Below are 9,781 nucleotides of genomic sequence, written 5' to 3' on the forward strand. Positions count from 1 at the left end.
CTACACCGCCTTCAATTTGGATTGCATCTCAACCCCCAAGAAGGCAAACATCCTCAATCTGGACCAGTAAGCCATATCATGATAGATGCAGAAATCATTGAAGTTGTCAAATGATTTCACCTTGCATGAATACACAATCAACATCCTTGGTACCAGCAGTCAGGAGATCAAGAGATATATTGCTTTGGGTAAGGCTGTCAGGAACCTCTTCAAATTACTGAAGAGCAATGATATCAGATGTGCCTGATTTGGGCCACGGTCTTTTCAGTCACTTGCTATGTATATGAAAGTTGGACAGTGACTAAAGGTGACAGAAGAAGAATTGATTTCTTTGAACTGTGTTAGAGAAGAGTACTAAACATCACATGAACTTCCAAAAGAACAAATAGCTATGTCTCGAGAAAGTGTAGCTACAGTGCTCCTTGGATGCAAAGACGACAAAGCTTTGTCTCATATGCTTTGGTCATGTTGCTGGAGGGACATCATACTTGGAAAGGTGGAGTGTCAGAGAAAGAGAGGAAAACCCTCAACCAGATCGATTGACACAGTGACTGCAGCAATGGGCACAAATGTACCAGAGACTGTGCAGATGGCACAGGGTAGGACAGGATTCAGATCTGTTGTTCACAGGGTTACTATGAGTTACATCCAGCTCAATGGCACCTAAAAACACCATAACAAAAAAAACGTGTCTGATCCTGTGTGATCCTTACAATTTTGAGCCACTGTGCATTATTGCAGTCAATGTGTCAATCCATGTAGAAGTTTGCTGATCTTCTAGTTTCCAGTCCTTTTCCAGGGACCAGCCTCTCCTGACAACATGCCCCAAGTGTGTGCGATGAAGTCTTGTGGTCTTTGTCTCTAAGAAGCACCTTGATGAAGTCTTGTGGTCTTTGCCTCTAAGAAGCACCTTGGTTGCACATCCTCTAAGACAGACTTGTTTTGCTCTTTTGGTGGTCCATAGCACACTCAATAATCTTCCTCAACACAAGTCAAAGGCATTGATTCTGTTTTGTCTACTTTACTTATTATTCAACTTTCACATGTATATGAAGCCACTGGGTCACATGTGTATGAAGCAGTAGTTGGAAGAGGCATGCCTTAGTCTTTACATTGACATCCTTGCTCTTTAAACTTTAACTATGTCCTTGACAATGTATTGGCCAAATATAATATCCTTTTGATTTCTTGACTGGATCATGGATTTAAGGAAAAGTCAATCTTTTCTCCTTTATTATGATGTTAATAGTTGGCCCAGTTCTGAGGAATTTTGCCTTCTTGATATTAAGGGATAATCCATGTTGAATTCTAGACACTTAGGTGTTCTTCAGTAAATGCTTCCAGTCACCTTCACATTTGGCAAGCAAATTTGTGTCACCTGCACTTCATAGTTTGTGGATGACTCTTCCTTTGATCCTGATGCCACATTCCTCTTCACAGAGTCCATTTTCTCAGATTATTTGCTCAGCATACAGACTGAATAGATTTGGAGAAAGGATACCAGACTGACATACACCTTCCCTAATTTTAAAACAAGCAGTGTTCCCTTGTTCTATTAGTATGACTACTTCCAACTGATTCTTGGCCTATGGATAGATTCCATATATACACATCCAGGCATTCTAGAATTTCCCATTCTTCTAATGTTATCCATAATTTTTTTTCCTTGTTATCCATAATTTGACATGATCCACATAATCAAATGCTTTTCCAAAGCCTTTGTTCTTTTGGTAGTGCATGCAACAGTTAATACTTTTAATCAACATTTTAATTGAAATGGATCAATTCCTCTTTGGTCTTCGTATTCAATATCTGTCATGTAATTGAAAATATGACTTGCTGTGGGTACCTTGCTGAGGGCACCTTAGCCCTCAAATTGATATCTTACTTGTTAACACTTTTTTTTTTAAATTTAGGTTGTTTATTTTTCATTTCGATGAACATCTACAGAGATTTTGGGATTCCATTCATTCATTCTTGCACCCTTCTCCCCGCACAAACCCTCTCCCCTCCCCCCAGTTGTTAACACTTTTAAAGAGATCTTTTATAGCAGATTTGCCCAGTGCAACATGTTATTTGACTTCTCAGCTGCTGTTTATACAGTTATTGACTGTGTAATCAAGTAAGATTAAATCCTTCAATATTTTCTCCATTTATCATGATGTTGCTTATTGGTCCAGTTGGGAGAAGTTTTGTTTTCCTATGGAAGTGTAGGTGATACTGAAAACTATAGTCTTTTCTCTTTATCACTAAGTGTTTCAAGTCCTTTTAGCTTTGTGCATGTCAAATTGTATTTTCTGCATACTGCAAGTTGTTAATGCATCTTCCTCCACTCTGATGCTACCATTTTAGTCACATAGTCCAGCTTGTTAGAATGAATTTTATTTTACTTGGATCTACAATCAATGTCCATGGAAGCCATAGTCAAGAATTCAACAATATACTACATTAAAATGTTAAACCAAGATGTCACTTGGACTACGGTGCATTAAACGTATAATATTTCTGTTTGCAACAATGAATGAATATTGAAAAGGGGGGAAGCTAGGGGAAGGAGAAGGGAAAGCAAGGGAGTAAAATGTGCAGCAATGAATGAATGAAAACCTAATTTCTCTGTAAATGTGTGTTAAAATTACAATTAAAATTTTATTTAAAAAAATCTTTCTGTTGGGCTTAGGGTCACTAGGAATAGGATCTGATTTGACTCTACCCTGTAACACTGAGAGACACTGCGGGAAAAATTTTGAATGACCCAGAAAGTCTCAAAAGAAGACAAAAAAAATATATGGAGTCACTATACAAAAATAAATAAATAAATACAAATTGGTTGACACTGAAAAATTTCAGGATATAACCTATGATCAGAGCCAATTGCAATGAGGAAGAAGTTCAAGCTGCATTTAAGGCATCAGGGGACAAAATAAGCCCCCAGGAATTCATGGGATACTAATTGACATGTTTCAATTAACAGATACAACCCTGGACATGCTCACCAGTCCATTGCAGAAAATTTGGAGGGCAGCTGTCTGACCAACTGACTCGAAGAGATCTGGTGATCCAACAGAATGTTGAAATCATTGCACAATATCATTAATATCACACGCAAGCAAAATACTGCTGACGATCATCCAACAATGGAGAACTGCCAGAAATTCAGGCTAGATTTAGAAGAGGTCGTGACACAAAGGATATCATTGCTAGTATCAGATAAATCTTGTCTAAAGTGGAGTATAGCAGGAAAATGTCTATTTATATTTTATTGACTATGCAAAGACATTTAACCTCATAATAAATTGATCATAATAAATTGTGGCTAACATTGAGAAGAATAGGAATTTCAGAACACCTAATTAAATGTTTAATTCTAACTCACCAGCTGCTTCATGGGAGAAAAATGAGCAAACTACTCCTGTCTCTGAAAACACACACACTGGAGGGTCAACTATGAGGTCAATTCCAAGTAGACAGTACACAACAACAATATAGTAATTCTTACATGAAATCTATAACTAGACCAAGAAGCTGGTGTCAGGAGAGAGCAAGAGAACACTGTATTGTTTCAAATCAGGCAAGGTGTCTGTCAGGTTTGAATCCTTTCTCCAAACTTATTCATTCTGTTTGCTGAGCAAATAATTTAGGAAGCTGGACTTCATGGAAAAAAGTGTGACATCAGGATTGGAGAAAGATTCATCAACAGCCTGCCTTATGCAGATGACATAACCTTGCCTGCTGAAAGCAAGGAGAGTCTGAGGCACTTGCTGCAGAAAATTACTATGGATTACATCTCAACATCAAGAAAACAAAAATCCCCACCACTGGGTCAATAGGCAATATCATTATAGATGGAGGGGGAAATTTATATTGTTGATGATTTCATCTTGTTTGGATCCACAATCAATACCCTTGGTGCCAGCAGTCAGGAAAGCAGGAGATGTATAGCATTGAGAAAGTCTGCTGTGAAGGATTTTTTTTTCAAAGTTCTGAAGAGCAATTATGTCATTTTAAAGACTAAGGTGCTCCTGATTCAAGCCACAGTCGTTTTCCGTTCATCTAAGAGCTGTAGAATGAATAAAGATGGCAGGAGAAGAATCAATACAATTGACTGTGGTGTTTGAGGAGAGTGCTGATTATCCTATGGTCTACAGAAAGAACAAAGAGATACGCCTTGGAGAAAGTTCAAATAGAGTGCTCCTTAAAGGCAAGGAGGGCGAAAATTCGTCTCACATACTTTGGACATGTTGTTAAGTGAGGCCATTCCTTTGAAACAGATATCATGCTTGGAAATGTAGAGGGTCAACGAAGGGGATAAAGACCCTCGACAAGATGGTTTGGTCAATGGGCTTAAGTGTGTCAGGGGTGGTAAGGTTGGCTCGGGATAGGACAGGGTTCAGAGCTGTTGTTCATAGGGTCGCTATGAGTCATACTCGGCTTTACAGTACTTAACAACAAGAAGAAGGGCTGCAGAGGGTTTCAGAAATATGATGGCCCTGCAAGTGAACCAAGGGCGTTAGGGGACCTTGAACTCGGATCCGTCTGGGCAAAAAAAGGCTGAGCTTTTCCCCGCTAGAGGGCGCCAGAGCGAAGGTTTCCGCCTCCGAGCTGTGCTCGCCCACCACTGCTCGCCTCAAGTCTCCATCTTTCCTCCTCCCTTTACTCTGCAGTTTCCGATATGTGCGCCGTCACTCACAGGCTTCAGTTTCCTCGTCTAAGAGGGGATAACTAGTACTAATTAAATGATAGCTCGTTCAATGAACAAAAATTTGTTCATGCCAGAATGAATGTTGGGGTGGGGAGAAGCTTAATTGCTAATATTCGCCCTTTTGAGTTCTTCTCCCCATCATTGTTGTTTTACGCAAAAGAAAATGGATTGCCTTCTTCCGCCTGTTCTTCCTCAATTCGCCAAGCGCTCTCCCTGCGAGCCTGGTCGGCTCGGAGAGTGAAGGTTTGCGGAACGCGGCGGGGAGCGCGTAAATGGGAGCCGGAGCGCAAGGCGAGAGCTCCGGGAAGAAACGAAAACTCGCTCGGGGGAGACAGACGCACGGCCCCCGGCGCTAGGCTGAGCCCCGCCGCCCGAGGGACCTTGTCCTGCGAGCTCCCTGGCCCGGTCCCCGCCCATCTTCCTAAATGACCACGGGGTGGATGAGCTGGTCCAGATGCCTGGGGAGGGGAAGGCATCTTCAGGGTTGTGGGTGTGCACCTGCAAGGTGGAGACAGTGGAATGTCGCTTAGGAAAATGCCCCTACTCTGGGTTTAGCAAAGTCAAGAGGGTTTTAGACTCAGAATCTGGGACTAACAGATCTAGACCATCAGGAAAAGAAAAATCTCCAGACATAGTTAACCAGGAAATATGGTGAACGAAACAAGACTGAAGGGAGCAGCTGGGAGGGTTTAAGCCGGGAGCGGCTCGTTGGTCTAGGGGTATGATTCTCGCTTCGGGTGCGAGAGGTCCCGGGTTCAAATCCCGGACGAGCCCAGTTTTTTTCTGACGAGGGTTTTTTTTTGGCTTTTGTTAAAGATCTTTAAAAATTTAGATTTTTGTAAAACTCTAAAGTATTTCATAAATTTAAATTATATCATTCCTAATAAAATATCAATGCCATTTTCTTAATTTTACGAAGCAAAGAACGTGGTCGAAATCAGTTTATATAATAAAAAGGCTACTGAACGAACATCGGAGGACACATTTAAATTGGTTTGCACCAGTCAAAACTCATGCATGGATAAGTACATGTCATGTGTGGAATCCTTGGCAACCCACTCACATCTCTAAATTTGAACAAGGGGCGTCAAGGACTAGCAAACTCGAAAATGAACGTTTCTAAGGAAAAGGAAAATAAACGGCTTCCTCGCCGAGAAGAAACCCCAGAGACCTGCTGTGTAGGTGAACTTGGCCATGGTGTGCATGCTTAGGTCACATCTGCAAACAACCTCGAGGGCTACTGACATCAATAATGGACAACTAAGAGCAGAAATTCAGTTCCCAGCACAGGCGCTAATTCTGGGAATTGACGGAAATCAACAGAGATACAATTCATTTAGTATTTTCACATTTCATCTCCTATAACATGCTCGAAGTTTTAAAACGTTTAACTTTTGTTTTGCGCCAATATGTATTTATTTACTACGGAAAAAGCATTCGTTTTGAGCTCTGTGATTATAGCAGGAAAAGAGGGCTCGTCCGGGATTTGAACCCGGGACCTCTCGCACCCTAAGCGAGAATCATACCCCTAGACCAACGAGCCAATACAATTTGCTTCTTACGGTCATGATAAAGGAAAGTAAAATTACTAAGTCGTGCGCCCCCAAGTGGTGATTATAACTACACAGTTATTCTTTACTTCGTGGTTTTGGGGGGTTTAAAAAATAATTTTCTTTTTCTTATTCTTTTCTCTTTGCTCTTTGCAAAATAATGTTTTTCACTAGAGTGTTTAAAAAATACCACAATGCTTCCGTTTATAGCTCACCAATTGCAGTAACGAATTGGATATGTTCTTTTGGCTAATATTTATCCTTTTTAACCTTCAATAGTGAGAAAAATTATCGATTTCTAGATCCTTTTTTTCCAAGGTCTTTTACCCTTGTAAATCCTATCTCCATGTTTCTCACCTGGAAAACCCAATTCGTTTTGGACACGAAAATTTCAAACTCAGGAGCCCCGGTACCAGTGGTTTAGATTAGAGTGCTTGGCAGCGCATCAGAAACAACCAGCTGAAAAAAATAGTTTTTAAAATTTCTTCTTATTTTATATTGGTTTGCATACAAAGTTCGTATATATTGTGTTTCACACATTCCTTCACTCACATTGTGTTTTCATTCCCATACACCATTGATCTATGCCCACTATTACCTCATCTTTTCAGGTCCCCACTGGATTTTCCCAATTCCTTCACCTCCTGGCTGTGCTCACCAAACTCTGCGACCTCATTACTCCCCCCCGCCTCGCCTAAGCCCCTCTGCTCCCTCCCCTTCCCCTTTGGACTTTTAGACACATCTTACTAGTTATTCTTCTATTTTTACAATAATGGTCTTACACAGTATTTGGCCTTTGGAGCCTGAGGTAGTTCACTCAGCATAATGCTCTCCAGCCTCTCCCATGTTATATAACATTTTTCTAAATCATTGCTGTTGAGTGCTACATAGTATTCCATCATGTGAATGTACCACAATTTCTCAACTCATTCGTTTATTGATGCTGATGCATGGCAGAAACATGTGGTAGTTCGTTTCCATAAAGATATACAGCCTTGTAAATCCTCTGGAACAAGACTGTCCTGTAAGGACCATTTTGAGTGAGAAGAAACTTGATGCAAGAAGATTTGGGTTTGGTTTACAAGATACTTCCGTCAATTTTCTTCTGTATCACACACCGTTATATATTTTTCTGTGTTGTTGGAATCCAGCCGTACATAGCGGACTCTCAGAGGTAATTTAGTCACCCAGGAGGACATTTCCCCAGCTTTCTTCCTCTGTGCAATTGGTGGATTTGCACCACGTGACTTCAGTATTGCAGTACATGGTTCGAATCCACCCGCCGCTCTGTGGGAGAAAGATGGCCTATCTTCTCTCATGTGATTAACTGCCTCTGAAAACCACGGGAGGGTCAGCTATGGGTTGGTTCAGACTCAACAGGACACAACAACAATCTACTTATGTAACCATCTACTTACTGGCTTTGCGGAGAGTCAGAGCCCAGGGGATACTTAAATCCATTCATATAAATCCATTCAAACACATTTTTACTGAGCTTGTGCTGTGCTCACTCCCTCCATATTCTGTGCTACTTTTTCCATCACCAAAAAGAATGCCTTTTTAACCTACAGCTTATTTTCCCTTCACCACCTTCTTTGGCAACCATCAGTGAACACTGGTCTCTCTTTAACCATCTGTTCTCATCTGATGGCCTTATGATAAGGAGCTGCACCACAAATCCAAGGGCATGCAGTTCAAATCTACCAAATGCTCCGTCAGGAGGCGGATGGACAAACAGTTCTCATGTGATGTTATTGCCTCTGAAAACTCGCTGGAGAGTCAGCTGTGGGTTGGTTTTGACTGTATGGTACCACATAGCAATTCTTCCTTATAGACGAAGAATCGCACAGTATCTGTGCCTATGTGCTTAGCTTATTTTACTTAGTACTATGCATTTCAGGTCAATTCATGTTAAATAATGTTTCACAGACTGATCACTGTTCTTCATGATTGTATTTCATTGTATGCATGTACACAATTTGCTTATCCATCATTCATGCCTCAAATGTCTTTTTTCTGTTCATCTGCCTTTGTAAATAAAGTAGTAGTGAACATAGTCGTGCATTAAGAATTCATTCGCTCTTCATTTATCTATTTAATTTGGCCATTCACTTATTAAAGACATATTTAGCAAGCATTAACCATGTGTCTGTCCTGGAACGCTGGTGGTACGTTGGTTAAGCGCTCAATTGCCAACCAAAAGGCTGGTGGTATGAACCCCCCTGACCCTAGCTGGAGCAAGATGTAGCAGTCTGCTTCTGAAAAGACTGCAGCCTTGGAAACCACTGGCAGCTCTGCTTTGCATTGCTGGGCTGCTATGAATCAGGGGACAACAGTTGTGTGCCAGACGCTGAATTGTCTATTTTCTTCCTGTTAAATGACATCAGTCAATTAACAGTTTTGGAATGGGAGCCATTCAATCCCCACACTTTTTTTTATTGCCTTCATTTGAGTCATTAATCCTTAGATAACATCCTTTCATTTTATTGTTGAGTTCAAATAAAACAATAACTTACTGCCTTTGGAACCAACTCACCACTGGCCTTCCTGTGAATTCTCCCTCATTCCCAGAGGCTATAAATCCCACAGTAGACACATAATGGATCTGAACTGCTAACGTTAGCTTGGCAACTCTGTATCCACCAGGCCATGAGAGCCCCCTCAATTTGTTGTGTTGTTTAGGACAGTCGACTAGGAACCAACCCATAGCTGACCCCCTGGCAGGTTTTCAGAGACAGTAAATTGAAGGGAGGAGACAGTGGCTCTTGCTGCCTTTGTATTGGCAGTGCAGTTCCCTACCTCTAGGCCACCAGAGCTCCTTAATGAGGTCTAGAATCTACTATCATGTATCCATCAAAATGTAACTGTGTTGGAAAACGTACTTAGACACATCGAAGCTTATAAAGCTACAAAAATTTCTCTTACAAATTACTGAGTCTCTATAATTTCCTTTTTCACTTGCATTTCCTACAGTTATCATCATTTTAGGGCTTTTTTCCTTACTAATATTTCTCTTTAGTGACTGCAAAGGAGTTTGTCCATTTTTCTATAGGTTGTATAAGTATCTCATTTGCTTCTTAAAAGAACAATGCAATAAGAATGATAGTACCACAACTCAGAAATTCATTTTCCTGTCAGAGACCTCCCAGAGTGCAAAAGAGCATTTATATCAGTCTAGAGACTAAAGTGTACCTGGTCCAAACCAGGGTCCTCTCAGTTGCTTGCTATACAGCTGAGAGCTGGGCAATGACCAATGATGAGAGAAGAAGAATTGATGCCTTTAAGTTGTGGTGCTGGAGAAGACTATTGAGCATATGAGGGAGTACCAAGAGAACAAACAGATATGTCCTGGAGAGAGTGAAACCAGGTTGCTACTTGGAGATAAAGATTTTGAAACTCCATCTCACATCTTTTGGGCATGCTGCCAGAAGGGACCAGTCTTTGGAGAAGAATATCATGCTTGGAAGGGTCAGCATAGGAAAAGACGACGCTGGATGAGATGGATTGACACAGTAACTGTGGCAACAGGGGC

The 9,781-nt window shown here is 41.0% G+C and overlaps 2 non-coding genes across 2 annotated transcripts; one reads left to right on the top strand and one right to left on the bottom strand.

Annotated features, from left to right (window-relative positions):
- Positions 1 to 5,401: 5,401 nt before the first annotated feature.
- Positions 5,402 to 5,473, top strand: TRNAP-CGG. The gene has a single exon. It is a non-coding gene; the product is annotated as a tRNA-Pro (tRNA).
- Positions 5,474 to 6,170: 697 nt separating this feature from the next.
- On the bottom strand, positions 6,171 to 6,242 carry TRNAP-AGG. Its single transcript has one exon. It is a non-coding gene; the product is annotated as a tRNA-Pro (tRNA).
- Between the last annotated feature and the right edge of the window lie 3,539 nt (positions 6,243 to 9,781).

The sequence above is a fragment of the Elephantulus edwardii genome, unplaced genomic scaffold (genome assembly GCF_000299155.1).
Source record: "Elephantulus edwardii isolate Elephantulus edwardi_28Jun2011 unplaced genomic scaffold, EleEdw1.0 scaffold00057, whole genome shotgun sequence".
NCBI classification, from domain to species: Eukaryota; Metazoa; Chordata; class Mammalia; order Macroscelidea; family Macroscelididae; genus Elephantulus; species Elephantulus edwardii.